Here is a 24044-nt window from a genome sequence, read left to right on the forward strand (position 1 = left end):
TTGATGAGACTATTGTTGAGGTGGAGTTCTTGCATGTACTAGGGTGCTGACGGTTTCGGTTTGCAGGTGCATTGTTTTAGAGACGCATGTTGGTCGATGGGGGCTCAAGAGGGTGGCGTTGAGTGCTTCCAGTAGAGCGTCAGTTCGGTTGGGGGCATTCAGTCCATGGAAGGTGTAGGTTGGTGAGGTCTTCTGTGAGGGCTTCCACTGGGAAGTTCTTGAAGGACATGAAGGTTTGTCTGCTGGGTTTCTGCTGGGAGTACTTGACTGGGGTGATGTACAGGTTGTTGAAAGGAACGGCTAGGTGGTCAGACCATTCAAGCGGGAGTGCTATAGTAGAGGGAGTGCAGTGATGATTAGGTTGAGGATGTTACCTTTCTCATGTGTTGGGTCTAACATCAGAAGTATTGCAGCAGTGGCTTACCCCGTTACAATTAAATGTTGATGAATCTACTTCAGTAGAAGATATTACTAATATCTATCAACACAGATTACAGAGAGCCGTTAATGTGCATTCTCCATTGCGCAGCAAGTAAGTTATTGTAAGAAAACGAACCCATGGTTCTCTCCAGATATACAAAAGCTGAAAAGTGATCAAATTAAAGCACTGTATAGATGGAAAAGAACACTTGCCGATTCTGATAAGGAACTGTATAAAAAGATGGTCAATAAATTTAAATCTGCTTTTGTTTCTGCAAAGAATCGTATTTGGATGACCAGATCTCTAAGGCCCAAGCCCAACCGAGAGAACTATTTAAAGTCTTAAAAGAGCTAGAAACACCTAAACAAGATGACTATGCAATAATCATTAGAGACACCAAATGGTGTAATTTAATTCAAGACGCCATGGACTCTAAAATAAAGACTATCAAAGAAGGGATTGCTATATCAAAAGAAGCAACTTCTGATTCGTGTCATTAAGAATTGTTCTCCTACGCTTATTCCAACTCCATGTAAATTTGTGAATCCCTCATTTAGGGACTGTTATGCCCCTAGAAGCATAAAAAATTCATGGATCACGCCATTATTGAAAAAACCTATGCCCGAGAGACCCTCTATACTACCGGCCTATCTCTAATTCTCTGTTTCTCCTGAAAATGTTAGATCCTTTGGCATACATGCAAGTTCTCAGTCATCTTAAGACACAACATCCTGAATCGATGGCAGTCTGGCTTTAGAGAAAGTTATGGAACTGAGACGGTGATGCTCGATCTTAAGTCCAGGCTATGGATCAAGGAAAAACTTCTATGCTTATGCTTCTGGACCTGTCGGCCACATTCGACCTGGTTGACCATACACTATTGGTCACCAGGTTGTAGAAGGTAGCAGGGTATGCAACACCAGCAGCCCAATGGGTTAACTCATTTCTTAGTGAGCGCCAATTGAGGGTGAGTAGCGCTCTGGCAGATGCTACACCTAATGAGCTGTCTCAAGGATTGCTTCAGGGGACATGTCTGTCGCCTATGTTCTATAACATATTTACAGCCCCGTTCTTGGACTTCCTAGAAGAGAATAACATTGAATTTACCAACTACGCAGACAACACATTTGACAGGCATATTTGAAGATGATGAGCGGAACATCAATTAAATCTATTGCCTAATCCAAAGATGGATGTGTCTCAACAGCCTTGCTCTCCAATATAGAAAAAACTGAGTTGATGCTCATTGGGACAGAGTCAAAAACTCGTTAGATGATGGCAGATTACTCTCAGGTTCAGATTGAAGGATGTACAATGAAAATTAAGACCAAGGTCAAAACCCTTGGGGCTTACATGGACTGTAATTTGAACATTAAGGCCCAAGTGAGTAATGTAGGGTCTTCAACCTTGTACTATATCAAGTTGCTAACTCACACACGTCCTTTTATTTCAAGAGAAAGCCGGGAAATGTTGGCAAGAGCCTTGATTGGTGCAATAATCGACTACTGTAGCAGTCTCCTTTTTGGGGTGTCAAAGAATGAAGTTAATAGAGTGCAGGTAGTGCAGAATAATGCAGTCAGGATAGATATGGAACTGAAAAAAGGGACCACATATCAGAGGCAAGAAGAAGTCTACATTGCCTCCCGGTCAAGGAGAGAATACACTCCCGGCTGATGCTAATCTCATTTAAGTGTCTGAGAAGTACGGCACCAGAGTATTTGAAGGACAAACTGGTCATCAAATCAAATAGTTATAACCTGAGGTCAAATAACTCTACACCACTGAAAATTCCTGCATGTAAACTTTCTCAGGTCAGGCAGGGAGCCTTCTAAGCAGCAGCGCTGGTGGCGTGGAATAGCTTGCTGCTAACTCTAAGAGAGGAATTCTCAATCATCAAGTTCAGGAAAAGACTCCAGACCTTCCTATTTAATTAGCTGCCCTCTTCAAATCTTGGTTCTGAAGCTAGGAGGTTTTCTTTCCCAGCCAAGCTGTCTTTTGCCAATATGTCTGTCCTGTCTGACCAGTAGCGCCCTTAAGCCGCCAGGTCAGTGGCAGCGCTATACAAGTGTAATAAAGTAAAGTTGATGTGTTGTGTGAGGCTGAGGTTGTCTAAGGCGGAGGAGCACTTCCTTCATCGGTTTGGTGGCCTTGTTGCCTGGTAGGTTGAAGTCTCTTAGGAAGATGTTTGCTTGTGTGAGTGACATGGAGTTGACCAACTCAGTGAAGTCTTTGATGAAGGCGGTGTTGGGTTTCTGTGGGCTGTATGTGAGAGGGAAGGTAACTGTGTCAGTCGGGAAGAGCGGGAAGCGGCAGGAGAGGACTTTGAAGGTGTCAATGTTGTGAACGTCAAGTCTGGTGCAGCGCACAACGTAATGTGTATGACTGCAAGGTCTCCACCTATCTTGTTTGTTGAATGCTGGAGCCGTCTGGGACAAGGATGTCTAGGATGTGGGTGGGGTGGAGGAGGGTGTCCGCCAGGTCTTGGTGATAAAGATAGCATCAAGGTCATGTGTAGTGATGAGGTTGGTGATGTCTGCTGCATGGGTGATAGCTCAGCGGAAGTTGGCAAGCATCAACATCCGTGTTGTGGATGGTGAGGGGGTGTTGATTGGCTTGAGGCTGATGGGGGTGTGGTTGCTGCTTTGTGTAGTGCATGCCTTAGAGCAGGGGCGTGGACTACGCCAACCATGGCATTGCTGTTGGAGTTGCCTGGTTATGGTGGGGATGGCCTGTGGGGACGGAGGGACAAAACGCATGTCAGCACATCCTTAACTGTTGTCTGAGCAGGGGTTCGGGCCCTGGCTCCTGCCAACGCGACCATGTCCAAACAGGAATTTCCCTTTTCTTCGTCTGACCTTCACATTGGACACCTGGGCGAGAGATGCTCTCGATCTAAGAGTGAAGAGAGGAAAGGAAGAGCAGGGCTAAGAAGGTGGGTGGGGCTTAGGCCAGGTGACCTAGATCCATTTGCTCCTGCTCACCAACTGCGAAGGAAAAGGCTGGAGGGCTGCTTAACTAGGGGGAAAAGGGCGGGAAAACAGAAAGGCGGCAACAGTTTAAGTTGTCTGACTGGTGGGCGGGGCTTAGGCCAGGTGACCTAGATCCACTTGCACCTGCTCATACACTTCATTATTAGTACATCTGAATAGTAAAGTGGACTATGAGCTGCAAATATGTGCTGGGTTTTACGCAGCGTGCACCTAGTTGTGAAGCAGCAGAGCACTGTACAAGGGGATAAAGTGGTAATGGTGCAGTAATAAGAATACCGCTGTAAGGATACACCATTAACGTTACAATTGGAAGATCATGCAGAAAGGAGATACATTGCTTATGGATTTGGTTTTGGATCTGCAGCTCTGCTCCTGCGATGTATCCGACCAAGTTTCATGCACTCTTATCTTCCTAACTGCAATTTAGTCTGAGTCTTCCGCAGCCATTCCCACCTTTATCTTCTGTTAGATGGAGGAAACTGTGTGTTGCTGTTTAATCCCCAAGCAACAATTCACAAAGCTGCTCCTCCCACATTTTTCATAACCTTTTCTATGTTAATTCATTAGAAGTTCCTAAAGACTTCATGTCATAAAGCAACACCTCCACTTACTTGCAATTTTAAATACCTTTGTTTAGCGGCCTCTTAAGCCAACTCTGAATGTGATTTTCTATGTTTCTCTCCTTGTTTCCAAACACCTGATTAGTAACTAGCTTGATTTTCAGTACATGTAAGTAGGGTTATATCCGCCCAAATGTGAAACATCAAACATGCTGGTCAGATATCACAGCAAGATAAGTGCTCACCCCTGATATCTGTGTGCAGCCTGCTGTGGCAGGTTCGAATCCCGACAGGGTCAACTCAGCCTTTCATCCTTCTGAGGTCGATACATTGAGTACCACTCTGTGGAATAATAATGCCTTTTGTTATTTCAGCACTCTGAGACCTATGGGTGGTAGTACTATGTAAGAAATTTATTATTATTATTATTATTATTATTATTATTATTATTATTATTATTATTATTATTATTATTATTATATTGGAGTGTCCACTACATGAACAAATAGGCACCCAAACTAAATTGGTAGCTATCAGTCTGACAGGGCTGGATGGGTGGGCCTAAAAATGAAGTAAGGAGGCCATAACAAGGGTGGGAAAGAGGAGGTGGTTAGTACAATGATTTCCGGGTGGCCTTGCAAAGGAGTATTGGAGTTTCCCACTGGGAAAGGAGACCAGGACCTCAATTCTCTGGCTAATCCCAAATCCCATCAGCACAGACCTCAGTTGTGTTTTATGCAACAAACACAACTGAAAACTATTGGTGAAACGGCCAGGATTGTGACTCCAGACATGCTTCAAATCTTGAGGCCAGATCTCTGACCCACTCTTCCCCCCTTTGATCACAAACAGGCCACAACAGCATTAGCAGGAGTCTTAGTTCATGCAGAAAATCCATCGGAATGCAATTAAAAAGATAATGGTGGCCTTATTTTTTTTAATAAGGTCTACTAGTAGATAGTAGATCCTTGCTCAATCCAGTCCAATCCAGTATTATAGCGAGAAGCATCATGAAAACGTATAGACGTAGCAGTTGACCACAAGCAACATAAAACGTTTCACACATTGCATAAAGTTGCAAACACAGCATGACCTAATTCAAAACATTGTAGGCCATAGCGAAGCAAAATATTGTGAACTTTCATGTGCCTAGGTACTGTGTATGGCCCTCTCACGCTCTTACTCTTTTAGGTGCATTGTACAGCAAGTATTGAGGACTAGCAGATGAAGGGGAGGGTGGTTCTTGCTGGGGTCGTGGGAGACATGGACCTTTAAGTTTCAGAAAATTGCCAAACCCTAATTTCTTCATTCTGTAGTGTGCAAGGAGCATCAGAGAGCAGTGTAAAGCCTCACCCTAACTAGCATAGGTTCAATTGTCTGTGTGGCGCATGTGTTCTTTTTCCCATCAGGACAAAGCCCGCCAGGGCAAAGAATAGCATCTGTCAGGTGATCATTTAGACACAAGAATCTATTAATGCCTTCATCTGGTAAAATCCATTACTATGCACATCAGTACTGGTGGCATCGAGCAATCTCATGTGGCACATTGAAACTGAACCAAAATAAATTACCTTGCCATCCTTTCAGGTATAGTAGAGGACTGATTAATCCCCTTGAAAAAAGAAAGAGTACAATTAATGTTAACTCACCCATGTCATGAGATTGGACAGCAACCTAGAGTATTAGTCAATGAGATTGTACTCTGTCACAGAAAAAAGGGAATGCTCAATAGTGCCATTGTTTGCTTCACGAAAAGTACATTTTATGTCAGTGGACTGATGCTGATGACCATTATTAAGTCAGATGCAGATTCCAATTCAGTTTCCAGTCCCAGTAAGTTTACATATGTCTAGTAAAGGAGGCACAAGGCGTAGTTGAGTCAACTTCACAGATTTTTCCAAATGATCCCCGCACAAACGATGGATCAAGGGCCTTGATGTCTGGCTCACCACCCCAACAGAGTTTATCTTGTAATAGCATAAAGTGGTCATGAACCAGTCTTGTTACTTTTTGTCAGTTGAGAGACGTGGCCACGTCAAATACTCTAATGCATGAAACAAGTCAATGCTAGAACATTCAGATGTTAATTCCGCTGAGCACTTCTCAGCCATGCTTGAAGTAGCAGTGAAACATTTGCACTAAAATGCGTTTCCAAATTAATCTGACCATGGTTGCAGCTAATGTATCTGAGTAATCCATTAGAAGTAGTCAACTGACATCATGATTTTATGGCAAGTTGTTAATCGCAACATCGCGAAATCTACCAATATACTGATTCATGATTCATTTGTGCATGAGATTTCCCTTACTTTATAAATCCTGAATAATTGAAAACTGAATTTTATAAAGGGTTTGTCTAGAATCCTTTTTCAATTGAACTTAAGGTCCAGCACTTTCAGGCAACGAGAAAGTACCACAGTGTAACAATCATACAAAACGCAGGCATTTTTCACAGCAGGTAACTTTTTGATATAGTTGCATTTTGGTTACCAGGTTTGATGGGTCCTAAGCATCATCAGACTGCTTGCCCATATGTGCTATGGGCATGTACTGTGTCTTTTCAAGTTGTGCTTCACATGCAATATTTCCCCAGCGCAAGAAGGCCCTTCCCAATATTTGGAACTGATTTGGGGATTTTTAGTGCAGTGTAATGTGAAGGGGTCTTGTATAGCGCTCTTCTACCAACAATGCTTACCTGGCTGTGTATGGCCTTGTAAGGAAGGAGGTCAGGATGTGTTAGTTGGGTAGTAGGAAGGCAGATGCAGAAATCTTTAGTGTTGATGGCTGCAGGTCGGAAGTGCTGGTGACCTGTGTGTCGATATGAAAATCTCAGTTGTTTGTGGGTGGTACTGAGAGGACAGGTTAGTCATGTGGGCAGCGTCCACATTGTGAATTGCAACAATTAACAGCTTTTTTGTTGAAAGTAGATGGTTAGGGTCTGAATCTGTTAGTACACTAGACCTAGGAGGTCCTCTGTAGGGGTGTGGAGGGTGTAAGGTTTGTGCAGTTATCATGAAGTAGACACAGACAACTGAATGAAGTTTGGGCTACAAACTTTTATTAAAATAAAACTTAGGTTGTAAGAAGGCCTAACTTGCCCTATGCTAAGGTGGGATTTCCCTACCTAACTGAAACTAATGATGCAGGAAGTCCAAAGCAAATGTTTGTCTGCATCCAAAACCTATACTTGCCTTCAACAGCACTGGCTAAACCATTACAGAGAAAAGGGAAAACAGTTGGACATATAGCAAGTGAATACTTGTAATAAAAGAACATCAATGGGTGTTGTATCCTTATAGAAGAAGTTGTAAAGCTCAAAGTTGCTGAAAGTTAGACTTTGGTAATGCTTGACTTTAACCTCATCACAGAGTACTTGTAGTAGTGGTAGGAGTTTTGTCCTGGCAGGAGAGTATACTAGAATAGGGCTTGTTAGTGGTAGTCCTGGCAGGTTAGTGAACCGGAAGAAGACATTGAAGTACTACAGTGTGGTGAAAGGTTGTGGTGGAAAGAAAGTGACGCCACGACTGACATGTTATGAAGTGGTTGTCTTTTCCTAAAGAAGAGGCGTTTTATTGAAATGTTCTTTGGAAATATGAAACAAGGTCTTTTTGTTTGACAAGCTAAAGCTTGTGGAAACTTTTTGCAGAGTGGAACTTTGTTTAACCCGTAGATAATTCAAGTGTCTAGTGAAACAGAATTTCGATGTAGAAAGGAATTTTGGGTTGTCCTTGAAGTGGAATTTGACCATTGACAAGAACTTTTGCTAATTGGAACATTTATTTAGAAAATCCTGCATTGAACTTGGGAAATTCTTCCGACCCTGGTTACAAGGATATTCAGTTACAAAGTTTGCATTTGAATATAATTGCTATTTTGTTTATCTTGAGCACCCATGCCCATTCCTGTAAGATTTTGTTGTATGTACAAGTGTGAGGGACAGATACCTTTTGATGTTAGAGCATTTTCCTTTAGACTTCGTTTTATAGGCAGGGAAATCCTTGTTCGGTTAGGGAAAGCGAGGTGTTTACCTCACCCATATATTTTAATAAAATCGCTACTTGTTAAAAACCTTTACCAAGTATTCCACCTCACATTTCTGACCACTCACAATGTCTTCAAGCTATTTAATTTCTTCAGAACTGTTCATTGGGCCCCCTCTACATTTTGTCATGCTGGTTCACATAGCATGGTTAAACATATCTGGGTAGTGCCTGGTGCCAAAGGTTTAAAGGAGTTACAGAATATTGGAAAAGTAATGACTAATGAGCTGATTGTAGGACACAAAACTTTGCAATCTGAAGGGCTTATTTATGTGTAATTAACAGACATTTTTGAAAATGGAACCAAGAACTTATTGATTCATATTTTAGTCTGAGAATGACCTGGGGAGGCATGTCAATATAGATAAACACCTATTGTATTTTTAATTTCCAATTTGATCAAATGTTGTATTATGTGATTCAGGTGAAACATTGTATCTAGTATTGGCACTGGCCGCACCACTTGTTGTTGTTTCGATTCTGTGTTCAGCACTTTCCACTCCTTCCCTGCCCCTTGCACTTTCCCCATCCCCATCCCTATCCCCTGCACTTGCACAATCTCAATGTCACTGGGCCTAGTAAGATCGTTTGTCTCTGTGCTCCCTTGTTTCACTCCCTTGCCTTGTCGCGCCCTGAAACACTTGTGTATGGTCGCTATATTAATAAAATATCATATGGTTTGTTTATTTTATTTATAGTGCGCACCGGACCCTGGGGAATCGGGGGAATAAGAATACGTTCAGCTTGGTTACATAGGTACATGGGTAAATTAGGGGTCATGAGGACATCATAATTTACATGAGAGACTAAGTACAGAGTAATAGGAATTAATATACAGAGTAAGTGTCCAATGAGGACTAAAACACAGTAAACAAATCAATATACAGAAAAATGTACAATGTGGACGAGTATTAACAGTCAGGTATATAGTTAGCAAAGTACTAGGGCTAGCCTCTGCGTAGTAGAGGCAGCTAAGGTAAGGCTATAGTATGGCAATTTACTTGTCGTTTTCTTTCAGCCAATCAGACATGTTCTGTCTAAATTTGGCAAAGGTTTGATATTCTCTTAGGCGAGGAGGAAGGGAGTTCCACAGTTGAGCTGCCTTAACTGGGAAACTGTATCCCCCAATGGTGGATAGTTTAAAATGTGGTACAAGGAGGCAGTTAGAGTTGGCAGATCTAGTCGGTCTGTGGGATGTTTTTCTGATAATCCTGTCAGTCAGATATGGCTGTGCTTTGTTATTTAGACATTTATAAGTAAGGATGGTAATTTTGAGTCGAATTTTGTCGAAAGTAGTTAGCCATTTGTATTTTCTCCTGGTGGAGGAAATGTGTTCCTTTCTATTTATCTTAAGTGCTGCTCTAAAAGCATTATTCTGGAGTACCTGTATTTTTGGATGATGTTTACTCGCACCAATGTACAGGGCATTACAATAATCCAATTTAGAGAGTATGTGAGGGCTCTAGATAGAATTAGACAGCTATTTGTGGAGAGAAATTGTTTACTTGTTCTGATTAATTTACACGTATATGCAGTAGCAGATGCCAGGGAGTTAACTTGTTTAGTAAAGTTGAGGGTGGCATCTAGGTAGAAACCTATGGTCTTCACCTCCCTAGCTACTTTGATGTCATTGCCATCAATGGTGAAGTGGGCATAGTCCGGGCTTAATTTAGATAGGTGAGCCGTGGTGCCTAGGATAATAAGCTCTGTTTTATCATCGTTCAGGCATAGTCCATGGGTGGCCATCCATGCCGGAACGATGCCATAGATTCTATTCACCAAAGCCGGGTCCAGGGAGTAATCTCCAGTAAGAGGATTTGGGTATCGTCTGCGTAATTCGTATAGGCGATATACAAATGGTCTATTTCGTCAAAGAGGGGCTTGGTGAATACATTATAGAGAGTCAGTGACATGCAGGATCCCTGGGGTACACCACAAGCTATAGGTATAGGGTCTGCTGATGCTGAGGGTGAGAAGACTCTCATAGTCCTATTTCTCAGGAATGACTCAATCCAAATTATAGCTTCCTTTGAGAAATGTGCTGCGGAGTCTAGGTGGCAGCATAGGACTTTATGTTCAACCAAATTGAATGCGGCCGAGAGGTCTAAGAGGAGGAGTAGGGCTGATTGGCCCTTGTCTCTGAGTTCATCTATTTGGGCCTTAAGATCAATTAGAGCTGTTTCCGTACCATGTTGAGGACGGAAACCAGATTGGCTAGATTCCAGGAAGTTCTAGATTTGAATGTATGCCACTTTATCTGGTATTTTTAAGAGAGATTGCAGTTGTTATAGGTCTGTAATTTGTAAGTATGGTTGCGTCAAGGGTTTGCTTTTTGAGAAGTGTTAGCACCCATGATTCTTTCAGATTATTAGGGACGGTACCAGATGTGAATGAGGAATTAATCAGTTTAGATAAGAAGGGCACGAGTTCTCTGGCAGCGTCCTTCATAAGTTGTGCCGGGCATTGGTGGCCCTTATAGTTGGATGGTTTGAGTCCAAGTATGACCTTCTCCACCTCAATGACAGAGACTTTAGAGAAGCTGAAACGTGTTTCTTGTTTGTGGTGTGGCAACAGTAATTTGCTAGGGGTAGTTCGAGGTGCTAGAGAGGCTTTCTTATGGGCAATTTTAGTTTGTAAGTTAGAGACTTTGTTGGCTAGTGCGTGCTGAATACTGGAGCACCACATTTTGTCTTTGGTGCAAATTTCTTGTGGTAAAATGGGTGTTTCTAGTTCTTTTAGAATTGTGAACAGTTCTTTGGTGCTCGATTTAGACTGTGAAATTCTGTTATTATACGTCTCCTGTTTGGCTAGGAGGATGTCTTTCTTGTATTGGGTTGAGATATTGGTAAGGTTTATTTTTTTTTTCTGCTGAGGGTCAGAGTTTCCAGGCAGTTTCACAATTTCCTTTGAGTAATCTTAGATTCTTTAAGTGAGGGGTGAACCAAGTGGTAAGATGTTTTTTAGGTTTACTCTTCCTTAGTTTGAGAGGTGCAATATCTTCGAGGGCGATAGTCATAAATTTGTTATATTGTTCAACTAGAGAGTTAGGGTCCAAGTTATCCGGTAGGGAGTTAAGGTTGAGTAGTATGTAAGTAAGTAGTTTGTCTGCTCTCATATTTCTTTTGTTCCTCGTGAGAGTTGGTGGGGCAATCGGGGTCGTCTGAACTATGGCTGATTTAGTTGCTAATGTGAATGACAGAAGATAATGGTCAGTCCAAATTTGAGGAGCAATGATCGTGATAGTGACATTCGCAATTGTACTTTGCGATCCAATCTAGAGTTCGTCCTTTGTCATGAGTGGGTAGGTTAACTTTCTGGGTAAAGCCTAGTTCTTTCGAAGTATTGGCAATGGCAGTGGAATGGATATCCAAAGTATCGTTGTAACCTAAATTAAAATCAACTAGCACTAAGGTTTGAGAAGTATTTTTTAAATTGTTAGACAAGGGCAAGGAGATGTCATCAGGGAAAGTTCCGATTGGACCTGGTGGTCTATGAATAAGATGAATATTCAACGTTTGAGAGTTAGGCATTCGCAGGATTTCAGAGTAGGTGTGATAACTAATCTCATGGAGAGGTTAGTTTTAGCAATAATTGCTATTCCTCCTCCTCGAGAGGCATGTCTGTCCGCTCTCAGGATAGTGTAATTATTAGGGACTGCTAGTGAAAGGACAGGGCCCGAGGCATCATGTAACCAAGATTCTGTGATGGCCAGGAAGTCAAGGTTATCTGTTAGGATGATGTTGGATATTTCAGTTGCGTGTGCAACTAAAGACCTTGCGTTTATTAGAGCTCCTTTAAGATTGGGTAAGTGGCTTTCTGGTGCATATGGTACATTGGGACTAGGTTTGTCTATAATAGTATGCCTATGAGAGTTGGGTTTAGATCTTTTATAGTTGGCCAGGCCTGTATTGGGCACTGTAGCTACTTATGGGATAAGGTCTTTTTAGGTGGTTTAGTTGCTCTACTTTTTTAGCTGGTAATTCGTGCAATTTAGATAAGCGTGCGCGCAAACTTAAATAACTATCAGCAGTACTACAAGATACCTGTATGATAGGGGGTTCTTGCTATAGGCTAAGCTTATGTGAAGATGTAGCTGGCATGGTGGGGTGAGTCTGAGTATTGTTAAGGGTAGTCGTAAAAGCGAACATAGTAATCGGGGTGTTAGTGATCGGGGTGCTAGTCTGTAATACTAAGATGATAGGAGGGGCAATGTGTAACGTTAGCCACACTATCTTGGATAAAACACCTAGTAGGAGTCTAATAGTACACCGAAGGTACATAATGGCAGTAGGTTATAGGCAGTCCAGGTTGGGCGCAAAGGGCTGATGGTAGGCTAATTCAGGAGTAGGCATGGTGAGGTGCAGAATAAACATACAGATGCAGGTGTACACCGTGGGCTAAGCTATTTTCAGTCCCTATTGGGTACAGTGGATAAGGCTAGCATAGTTGAAATATTAACACAGTAGACTTCAATAATGCTCCTAATCAGGCAATAATGCATAGTAGACTAAGTGACATTGTTCGAGAGTAAACACAGTGGGTTTCAATGGCACCAATCAAGCAGTAATGCATAGTGACCTAGAGTTAGGGCACACCAGCTAATACAAGGCTAGGCTAGTACAGCATGGCACAACAGATAACGTAGTGCCAGGCTAGTAAAGTAGGGCACAACAGCTAACACAGTGCTAGGCTAATGCAGTAGGGCACATCAGATAGCGTAGGGTCAGGTTAATGCAGTAGGGCACAACAACTAACACAGGGCTCGGCTAGTACAGTAGGGCACAACAACTAACATAGGTCTAGGCTAATACAGTATGGCACAACCACTAACGGGGCTACGCTAATGCAGTAGGGCAAAACAGCTACAGTACACTAGGATATGCAATTGCAAGAAATTCCTCTCGCAGGGATAGGCATGATTACAGGGCGCAAATATGGCATGCGTTATGTAAACATATTTCTTTTTGGACACAGTATGCAGTGGTGGTCTAAGGTGCTGGTAGTGCCTCAATTTGCTATAGGGTAGAGTGTAGTACTATAACCACATGGTCGAAGTATACAAATACATGGTAAGAGTTGGCAATAATAGTATAGCAAGGGCCGTGGGTTATATGCATGAAACCAGGATAAGCAGAAAAAGAGACAAGCGATTGTTTAAGTAGTCTTTTTGTGCGCACTGTGCTTTCTTTGCAAACGTGGGCCACATAACACGAGCGGGTGGTGCCGGAGGCGGGGTACTGTAGGCAAAGAGCAGCTTGCGGCGATTGACAGGTGAGAAATGGGTGTCAGAGTTATGGGATCGCCGTAATGATACAAAAGGTGGTGAAGGACTATAGGAGTACCTGAGGTGTGGGCAGTAGTACCGTGTCCTCAGGATGGGGCCACAGGCGACCTGGACCAGGGTTCCTGGCTATCGGCATGGACGGGCTCGGACAGAGGAAGCCTCTGTGGGTAGTGCCTTCTCGCTGCCATAGCCAGGTACACCAGGTCTCCGGGCAAACCTTCACTGTGGTCTCACAGACTCGTCAAGGAGTTCCTTAAGGGGCTCTTCAGGACTTTCCCACCGGTGAAGGCTCCTGCCCCGTATTTGGAGCTCTATGTTGTGCTGACTAAGCTCATGGGAGTGCCCTTCGAACCGATGCATCAGGCTCCGCTCAAGTTTCTCTCATGGAAGACGGCTTTCCTTGTGGCTATCAACTCGGCCAGGCGGGTCGAGGAGATTCAGGCCCTGTCTTGCAAGCAGCCTTGCTTGTCTTTCCACGCTTCTTGGCTGGTACTGCTTCCTCCCCCCCCTCCTTATGCCAAAGGTACCGTCGGAATTCCACCTCAACGAGCATTTGGTGTTGCCTGTTTTCTTTCTGAATCAGTCATCCGGGCAGAGGGCCTTGCATTCGCTTGACGTTGCTCATGCCTGGAAATTCTACGTGACGCGTATGAAGAATTTTCAGAAGACTTTGCAGTTGTTCGTCAACTTTGGGCCTGTAAATCAGGTAAAGGCCTTGTCGAAGACTTCCATCGCCAGGTGGCTCTACGGCTGCACCATGCACTGTCATCGACTGGCTAGCAGGCCGCTGCCAGGCCGTCCGAGAGCTCACCCCACCAGAGCCATCGCAGCTAGGACGGTGTTTCTCTCTGGTGTGCTCCTGCTCGACATCTCGCTGGTGAAGTGGCACACTCCTTCAGCGGTCGATAAATGAGCACCACACACCGTGGGTAATAATAAGCAGCGCTCAGATACCTGAGGGTTCGTAGCGCTATAGAAATGCGAAATTATTATTATTATCTGCAGGGCTATTACATGGAGGTCCACATACACCTCACAAGGTTCTACTGCGTCGACAGGAATTCCAGGGAGGCATCCCGAGTCGGTCAAGCAGTGCTACGCAACCTGTTTGTTTGAGGTGAGTCTGTTCAAGAGGTGAGTGTTTATTGCTTCTGTTGTGCCTTGCCACCTCCTGTGATTGTGTATATGTACTGCTGTGCAAGAATGTGAATCCATGCCAGACCCCATACTGGAGAAGGTTTAAGTTGCTTACCTGTAACTATTGTTCTCCAGCTTGGGTCTGGCATGGATTCACATGCCAGCCCTTCCTCCTTCCTCTCTGCGGCTCTTCTTGGTTCATGCTGCTACTTTACATGCTTACCAAATCTGAAGATGGCCACCGGGGGCGGAGAGGGGGGCTTAGGGAGAGGACTGTCGTTGGGTGGGGGCAGTATGACGCAGAGGAGAAATACAATTTTAAAGTGAAAGTGAAACTTTTTTTTTACCAAGTATTCCCATCCTGACGACTAGGAATATTCATGAGCATGAGTTTATTAAACTAATAAATGCACACAACGGAGACCACCACTGGCTCATCCCTATAAAGGAAACACAGAGAAAGTAGACTTTAGAATAAAGGGGCACTTGGGCTGATGGGGGTGCTCATGTAAAAGATTTCAACAGCTCATGTCATGGTTCGAGGATATGTCATGTAAAGGGCAAAGAAGAGAGCTTAAGTCACCAAGGTCCTTAAGCCACGCTTCTAGGAGCTATACTGCAGTTCAGAAGGAAGAGTTCTACTTTCCTAATGGAGAGAGCACGTCAAGTCAGTTAGAGGTGTGTGCAAACGTGTGGGTAGTGAGACTTATGGGTCCTGTACCTTGCAAAAAGCTTGTTTTGTAGGTGGTGTTAAGTTCTGGAAAGCTGGCATACAACCCTATGCTAGCTGCAATTATAATTATGATCAATCTATCCAGAGCGTGCTCTCCTAGGCTAATATCCTTCTGTGAAGTAGTACAAACCCTGTTTGGGTTTCTTTCTAAGCCTTACCCCTTATCTCACAGGTTTTTATTCTACTCTTCTATCTTGTTGTTTCACAAGATATATCATATAAATGTCGTTCAATTGTAAACTATAAAATGTTTCAGTTTGAGGTGTGGGCTCCCGGTGGATCAGGTCTTGTTCATAACGTGTCAAGTCAATGTCTTCCAGCGTTTGGAGTTGGCATCATTTTATTTCCCAAAATCAAAAACGTTCAGACTTTCCTGCCCTCACCAAATGCTATTCTGTCACCGGTGGCTTTACTCATTCATCACAATACTAAGTAATTTGACAGTCAAATTATTCTTCTAAAGGTTCATTATATGATGCTAGGTCTGAAAGCTGTTTTTCCATTCCATGGACAGGGCTGCATGATATGTTTTCCATAATCTCTTTGGTGCACAGTGCTGCCACTTTAGTCAACTGTATATTGTGTTGATTTGTGTACCTAATTTTCTTTCCTGTAGTGTCAGGATCATCTGTCAAAGAAATGCTCATTTACCCTCTAGTTGCCATTAAAGCAAGCTTACTCAGAGCCTCTCGTACCTCCCTGGGGCTCATCGAACATTTTCAAGCACAGTCGTAAGAACACGAAGCAGCTTGAAGAATGTACAGTTGTACAATTAGACTTTATGAAGGGCAGTAAAGTAAGCCAGCTTCAGGCCAGATTTGCCTATTCAAGGCATCCATAAAGTGAATGGCTCCTCACGCAAGTTAACCCCTTTGCTGGGGGATTACAAGAGCACTAGCAAAGCTTTGTCACGGTTGAGGGGTTGCTGATATCCTGCTTCTTTCTGTGGCAGAACCAAGCATTAATCTTTCTTGGGGAAAGTTGCAATCCCATGTTCGAGAGGTGGTTGGAAACCAAATTACAGAAGTAAATAATGTCTTCTGTTACAGCGTATCATTGCAATGTGAAACCCTTCACCTATGACCATTTACTATTTGGCAGTATACAATGCAGAGGTTTATATAGTGCTCCCAAATTGGTCCCCTCATCAGCACTCCTGATTTAATGATAACACTGTTGTTATATAGGCCAGTGAGTGGCACAAAGGAACAGTACACGGACATATAGTAATTTGTTTTTATTTACAACAAAGCTCTTCAAACCACCTCAGTCAGTCTCATCTTGATTTACATTCGGTCAGTCTCGAGCTTAAGGGCTCCCCCCGCCCCATCTCCTTAGTGAGTGTCCTTCCAGTCTCTGGTCATTATCGGGGTTGAACTTTAAGGGGTTCACACAGATTTCTTAAATGGGGTATCTCCTTCGGACTGTTCCTGTTGATGTTGCTGGGGTTCTTCCAGTAGTGGTTCATATCAGGTGAACCTCTTTGCAAGGATTAAGACCCACTGGGCTAGCTTTTCCCCCACCAACGCAGGGAATGTGAGGGGGGCCTCCTCACTTCCCACTCCTAGGGTCCATACATGTACCCCTCTTAGCACCACTCTACTCCTGCTCTGTTACTATCCCTCCCCCTTGTTCCTTCACCCACCAGTGTTGCAACACATCAGAGTCTGTCCCCCATCTCCTGCCTTGGATTCAGCTGTCCTCTTCAAATCTTCCTGTGCTGTCAACTTGCTCCTCTTGTTCTTCTCCAACCTTGTCCTCCTTATTTTTGTACCTCCTACCTTCACTTCTCTGCATCGACTACTCCCTTCTGATGTTGAAAAGCTTCTCCTCTTCCCTGCCACCTTCTCCTAATAGTACGCAACCTCTTCCTTTTCTTCTCCTCTTTCTTCTGCTGTTCACCCTCTTGATGTTCTTCTGCCACCTCCTCCGCCATTAGCATGTAACCACTCTCCAAACTCTTGCCACTAATCACCTGCCTCCATCATCCACATTGTCTCACTGGGAGTCTGGGCTGTTATAGCCCTGTAGCCTCGACCGGAAGGAAGACCTAATCTTTAAATGGCTGGTCTGCCATCTTGGATTTCATAGATGTCAATTGTGTATTGTGCAGGGGATAATGGAACTGTACTATACTGCTTTACTGAGGCCAGTATTACAAATTGCTGGTACATTCGGGCAAGTGGTTTAAGATTACCAATTTCTCTGGTGTTATCTCTTCTTGAAGAATGTGTTTGGCCGGTGTGGTCAGAGCAGTGCGAGTCAAATGCAGACTTGCTCGATTAGCGACCCAGGTGTTTTCTGTGTCCTGCAAGCGAGGTTGCACAAGAATTTGCAAAGGCTGCCTAATGTCTGAACTGGTTCCAAGGTAGGACTGTGATTTCTTATGATCTATGCTTTGTTTTTCTGTGACTGCTTGGCATCCTGACCTCTTAAAGGGACTCTGTCTCTAGTGTAGTACTTCATGAGACAGTGTGTGTACTTGGTACAAAGGTCCTTGGACTGCCGGTAACGAGGGGCTTTCTGTGCTTTCTTTAAGAAAATAAGTTGTGTTTGTTTATTTATTCATTTGTACAGCGCTCTGAACCCTGAGGTATCTGGATGCATTATTAGTTACTTGGTTACAGGCATTTACGTGAACAACCGGGATCATGACATATATTTACATTTACAAGATAACAGGAAAGCACAACAGTTATTTACATGATACATTTACAAGGTCACAGAAGAGCACAACAGTTGTTTGCATCAAGCGTTGTGGAGTTAGGAATAAAAGACTAGCTGTATGTACATTATTCCGAAGCAGGGTAACGGAAGGGGACTCATGATGGTGATGTCTAGTTCATTGGTCCAAAGAAGACAGCCAAGTTTTGGTGTCCTTCCTGAACATATAGTGGGATGGGGCTACTCTTAAAGGATTTGGCAAGGTGCTCCAAAGCTGGGATGCTAGAACTAGGAAGCTACTCCCTCCTGCTTTCTTGAGTTTGAATTTAGGGATCTTGAGAGTATTGGCCTGAGAGGTTCTGATATGGCGTACTGAAGTGCTTTTGGTGAAGGAATTTGTAAGTGAGGTTTAAGGCTTTGAATGTGATTCTGTGCTTGATGGAAAGCCATTTAGTGGTGCGCCTAAGGAGTGAAACGTGTTGTGTTCTCGGTTTGCATAACACCTTCTAAGGGCATTATTTTGGAGTATTTTCAATTTGTTAATGTTATGTTTGCTAGTTCCAAGATAAGAGAGCATTGCAATAATCTAGCTTAGACAAGATGAGGGCTTGCGCTAGTGTGATGCAACTGTCAGTGGTACACACGTAGATAAGTTTGCACGTGTAACTGTTGGCAACTGTTGGCAGAGGCCGTGTCGTTAACTTGTTTATTTAGATTCAGAGCCAAATCCAGGTAGAAGCCTAAAGTCTTACCCTCCTTGGAGACTTTAATATTCAGACCGTCAATGTCAGCTGCTTTAAATTGGTTGCAGAGTTTGTTTAATTTGTTGCTTGATCCAATGAGTAAGAGCTCAGTCTTATCGTCATTAAGGCATAGGCCGTGGGTAGTCATCCAAGCTTGTATTATGAGGTAAATTTTGTTTATCAGTGTTACGTCTTTGTCGTAGTCTCCTGAGATAGGAATGAGTATCTGGGTATCGTCTGCATAGTTACTATAAGAGACACCCAGATTGTCAAGTTTATCAAATGGAGGCTTTGTGAATATATTGTACATGGTTGGGGAGACACTGAAGCCCTGAAGGGCTCCACAAGTGACCGCTACTGGATCAACTGCTGATGTGGGAGAGAACACTCGCATGGATCGAATGTCAAGGAATGATTGGATCCAAGTGGTGGCTTCCTTTGAGCATTGGGCCGCTGAGCGAAGATGGTTGCAGAGCACTTTGTGGTCCAACAAGTCGAAGGCGGTGGATAGTACCAGGAGGAGAAGGATGGCTAAGTCGCCTTTATCCTTAAGCTCGTCAATTTAGTTTTTTAAATCGATAAGGGCTGTTTCTGTCTTGTGTCCTCGACTAAAACCAGATTTACCTAATAAGTTGTTGGTCTCAAGGCAGGATTGAATCTGGAGGTATGCTGCCTTGTCTAATATTTTTAGAAGGACCGGTACAGTTGCTATTGGTCTGTAATTTGTAGGTATACTTTGGTCTACATTTGTTTTGTTTTTTTTAAAAGGGGAAGAACCCAGGCATCTTTGAGATTAGTGGGTACATTGCATGAGTTGAATGAGGAATTGATGACTGAAGTAATGAAAGGTGCTAGGTTCCTAGCTGCCTCTTTGCTTATAGATGCGGGGAGTCCCGTGGGCATCGAGATGGTTTGAGTGATTTTATTATGTTCTCTGCTTCTGGTATGGAGACCGGTGCAAATTTAAATTGGTTGTTTGATTTAGGCTGTTCAGCAAGTATTTCCTGGGTGTGTGAGCCATTGAGGAGGAGAGACGTTTTTGTTGCTGCAATTTTATTTTGTTGCATGGTAATTTTGTTACAAAGGGCATCTTGGATGTTGGTGCAACGAGTTTTGTCTTTGGTGCAGGTATCAATGGGAATGGCGGGAGATTCTAGATCTCTAAGAATGCTAAAAAGTTCTCTAGTGCTAGAGTTAGCATTAGTAATTCTTTCATTAAAGGTATCTTTGTTTGGAGAATTTCCTGTATATTAATCGCAGATATATTAGTGAGGATTTCCTTATTCTGCTCAGAGGGTTTTTTTTCAGAGAGATTCAAGGTGTCTTTTTTCTTTACGTGTAGCTTAGAGGCTAGGTGTTCAAGTGAGCTCGTGGATTATCTTTACGTAGTTTTAGTGGTGCTATTATATCAATAGTTTGGTTAAGAGTAGAGTTGTACAGTTCGACTAGCGCTACTGGGTCAGTGCTGTGATCTGTAATATTGGTAATGCAATGAAGAAGCTATTAACTGTTATATTTCGTTTATTTCTCGTTACGGCTGGAGGGGCCGTTTGAATGGGGAGTTAGTTGGTAAAATATCCTGAAGGGTAAAGGAAATACGGTGATGGTCCGTCCATGCACAAGGTACGTTGGCAGATATGGAAGTTGTGCAGTTAATCTCTGAGAGCCAAACGAGAGTTTGGCCTTTAGAATGTGTAGGCGTCTTAATTCTAAGGGTAAGGCCTGCCTCGGAGATAGGGTTAGCAATGGTAGTAGCTTTGGTGTCAATCGGGTCGTTCAGTCCAAGGTTGATATCTCCCAGAATTAAAGTTTGTGAACGCGGTTTGGTGTTGGAATTGAGTAAGGTGGTAATGTCTTCCTCGAATGATGCTATAGGGCTGGGGGGAAGGGGTCTGTATAACAAGTGCATGGTAATGGTGCGAGAGTCTGATAGTGGTAGTTTTACTGACAATATTTCTGCAGAGTGGAATGGCAGATGCTGAGTAACTCTTAAGCCTAGATTAGATTTGGCAATGAAGGCAATGCCTCCGCCTTTGGAAGTTTCTCTATCTAATTGAAAGAGTAGTTCTCAGGGAATTGCTAAGGAGAGTAAGTGTCCTGCTGCTGCCTCTGTAATGGCAATGAAGTCAAGCTGATTGGTGGTGATGATATCCACAATATCAATGGCGTGGGAGACTAAAGATCTGGCATTGATAAGTGTGCCTGCAATTACTGTTAATTTCTTATCTTGGCTGTCCTGAGGTGGCTATGTTGTTGGGATAGTAACTGTGGTGAAGGTTGTGCATTGAGTTTAGGTTTAGACTTCCTTTTGCATGGCGTCAATGGTTTCAAACTCTTCCGTACTAGGTAGGCATGTGTGGGAGTTCTTTTGAGCCTAGATGCTAGTCTCTCATTTCTGAGGTTAGTGGGGCATGGTTGGTTAGGCTTAGGTTTGGTCGCGAGTCTTTGAATCTGTTGGGCAGGAGTCAGTACATAAGATGGTGTGGTGGCTATGTGATCCGCTGGAAGCAGGTTTTTCTGTATGGAGAATAGTGGAGGCAAGAAGTATGTGGGTCTGATTTGGTCAGACTGTGGAAGTGGTTGCCAAGGTGTGATACGTGTGGTGTCCATTTGTCATTAGTTGGGGTCTTGATCATGGGTAGTGAAAGTTCAATCTAAAGCTGGACTGTATGTTTCGTTTGCAGTAAAGAGATGCAATAGAACCGTGTCAAAGTTAGTAGTAGTACATACTTGGTGAGAGCCAGGTGTCTGGTTAAGGCATTCAGTGCAATGCAGGTTAGGATTGGAATAAGCAAACAGCCAATATTTTCAGATGCGAACTAGAAGACATAACTTTTACTATGCTACATATGAAAGTCAGTCTGAACAGCTGATAGGCGTATTGACTAAGCCGGTGCTAGGTGTACATTCAATGATTAAGTAAGGCAAAAATGTTGCAGTAGAATGTAGGCAGGGTAAATGGAAGAGTAAGTACTATAAGTTATACTGCTTACTACACTGCAAGTAAGCCGGTGGACTAGAGTGGTCTCTTAAAATGCAATAAATGCCAGTAAGAAACAAGTCTGGTTAGTTAACAAGTAGAAATTTGGTAGCATTGATTGATAGAATCAATATAGCAGTGTAGGATCGGATTGTAACAATGCAGTGCCATAGGCTGCACTTTACGAACACACCTGTGCATTTAGACGGCAACGGTTACAAATGCAAAATAATCTTTGTAAAGTGGTCTTGGAAATTGGTTATAAGAAACAAGTTAGTAAGCATGTAGCAGTTACAATGACGAGCGTACTGAACAAAAGCCACTGGATGCAGTGAGTGATAGCATCTCAGGCTTTCATGTGGATATACGTTTATATGGCAAGATGTCAGGAAGATGGGAGACTGATTGCGTTCTGGATTAACGTTATGCTCTTACTGGCAATCTGCGTAGTTGAGTAGTGCACAAACTGAAATGAAAGGAAGACACTGGGTAGGTCAGACGCACGTGTATGGCAGGATGATCATGGTCTGAGTGGTAGGATTGTCTTCTGTGGGCCTTCATGCCCGGACAGGCACAGACAGGCCCTTATTCAGTGGCCCTTGAGAGGGCAGACTGGCTTCCGCCTACCGGTGATGCTGGTAGGTGGATATACAGTGGGCTGGCCAATCAGGACCAGCTATCATAGCAACAGACAAAACAAGCAGTACTCCTCGCAACGCGCTACCAGAGTGGTGGCCATTGATCACGTTGTCGGGCAGTCAAAGTGAAGCCGTATGTTGTACAAAACAGCTGAGAGTCACAGAATAAGCGATCTCACGTCGCTACAATGGTTGAGTGGATCAGGGCTAATTTAGCGATCCATATGCCAAAGGAATATATTATTCGACATTCTCAGTTCCTCAGCAGAAGAAATTCAATATAATATGGTGTGCATTTTTCGGCCCTGAGGGCTCAGTGTATAAAACTGCCCACATAACTCCTCTCAATCTTCCCTGGGCCGAATCGGCGAGTGACCAGTCCATCGCTGGCAGTAGTTAGAAATGTATTGAGTATTAGTACCCGGCAGGAGCAATCAGATTGTATCAACCGATCTGATTGGCCCTCGCTGGGTCGTTCCTTGGCCCGACAAAGACTCACCTGCTGTGCTTTGGAGCGTTGCATCCCACCAAGTACTTTCCCTTTCTTTGTCCGGCCGTAGTCCCTTCTTCCCGATCCATGGCAGCCATTTCTTTTGCTTTCTTTGCTCGAGTTGAGAAATGGTTGAGATGTTGTTTCTAAACTCGAGTGAAAATACTATTAGTGCCCAGGTACAATGTTCCGGGTTACTAATAGCAATAGAACCCTCAGTGGGGGGCATTACTCACTTTTCTAAGGCTTGTAACTATCGCCCCAGGGACATTACCCGACCGGTAATGATCCTGCCACCCTCGGGTTCTATTGCTTTAGTGATGAACAGTAATATGTTAGGCATGCATGACACCTGTAACTTGTTTGCAATGTACTCGTCTTATGACCCATTAGAAGTGATACTTATTTTATCGATGTTGGAATGAGAAGACCGAGCTGCACTTCAGGAATATCATCTTTTGGCATAAAGTGTGCAATCACATAGATTCAGCATAGTGCAAACAATGCGCCAACTGAGATCTGTGTGTATTTTATTTTCATCCCAAAGAGACAAAGTAGAATACATGTGCTGCGTTGCCGATGTGTATTTGAATTGTTTCTTTTTAGACCGAGCACTTCCCTATTCGGGATTCCTGGCAGGGTGCTGCTGCTAATAGTAGATGCAGGTCTGAAATGTGTCATGTCATCTATGTATTTAATACTGCACAGCAACCTGGCCAGGCAGTAATTAGTGCCTGTGGATCAGTAACTCAAGCCCTTGGACTATTTACTCCACAACGGTCAGTTTCACATCCTTTTTTGGCAACTGGGGTGGGGTAGGGCAGAGGCGGAGCAACCAATCGAGTTGCTCAGATCGCAGGCTGAATCCCACGGTCCAAGCCAGCTTTCTGAGCAACCTGGTGGCTGCTTCCCCTGCCCCCCCATATGCCCCTCCACCCTCCCTTCTTCTTTTTTCCATCCATAGCCGCACTTGCGTGCGCCACCGCCACTGCTGCCACTCTGTGTTCCTGCTGGCCACCAAAGAAATCGAAGAGGGACTCCGGTTGGAGTCCCGTCTTACAGATCAATGCCGGCCATCTTGATAAATGAACTGGAAGCCACAATGTGTCTCATTCATTCATACAAAAACATTGCTGTCAGCACCTGCGTAATGTATATCACAAAGTGGAAAGGTGTGTGCCCATGAACCCATCCATCCATCCATCCAGCCTCGCTGCTCCCAGAATATCAGTCCGACTCTATGGGCCATTTAATGTTAAATTGACTACATAGAAGGAATTAAAACGTTCAACAAGTAGGTTTGCAGGAATATCTTCTGTTGGTGAAATGATAAATGGACTGGGCCATAGTAGACTGTGTAGTAA

At 43.6% G+C, this 24044-nt stretch overlaps 1 protein-coding gene across 2 annotated transcripts in view; it reads left to right on the forward strand.

Annotated features, from left to right (window-relative positions):
* FAM219A (family with sequence similarity 219 member A) overlaps positions 1-24044 on the forward strand; it is an 822575-nt gene that overhangs the window by 788457 nt on the left and 10074 nt on the right. The window lies entirely within an intron of this gene.

Source organism: Ambystoma mexicanum, chromosome 6p (genome assembly GCF_040938575.1).
Source record: "Ambystoma mexicanum isolate Mex_15411 chromosome 6p, UKY_AmexF1_1, whole genome shotgun sequence".
NCBI classification, from domain to species: domain Eukaryota; kingdom Metazoa; phylum Chordata; class Amphibia; order Caudata; family Ambystomatidae; genus Ambystoma; species Ambystoma mexicanum.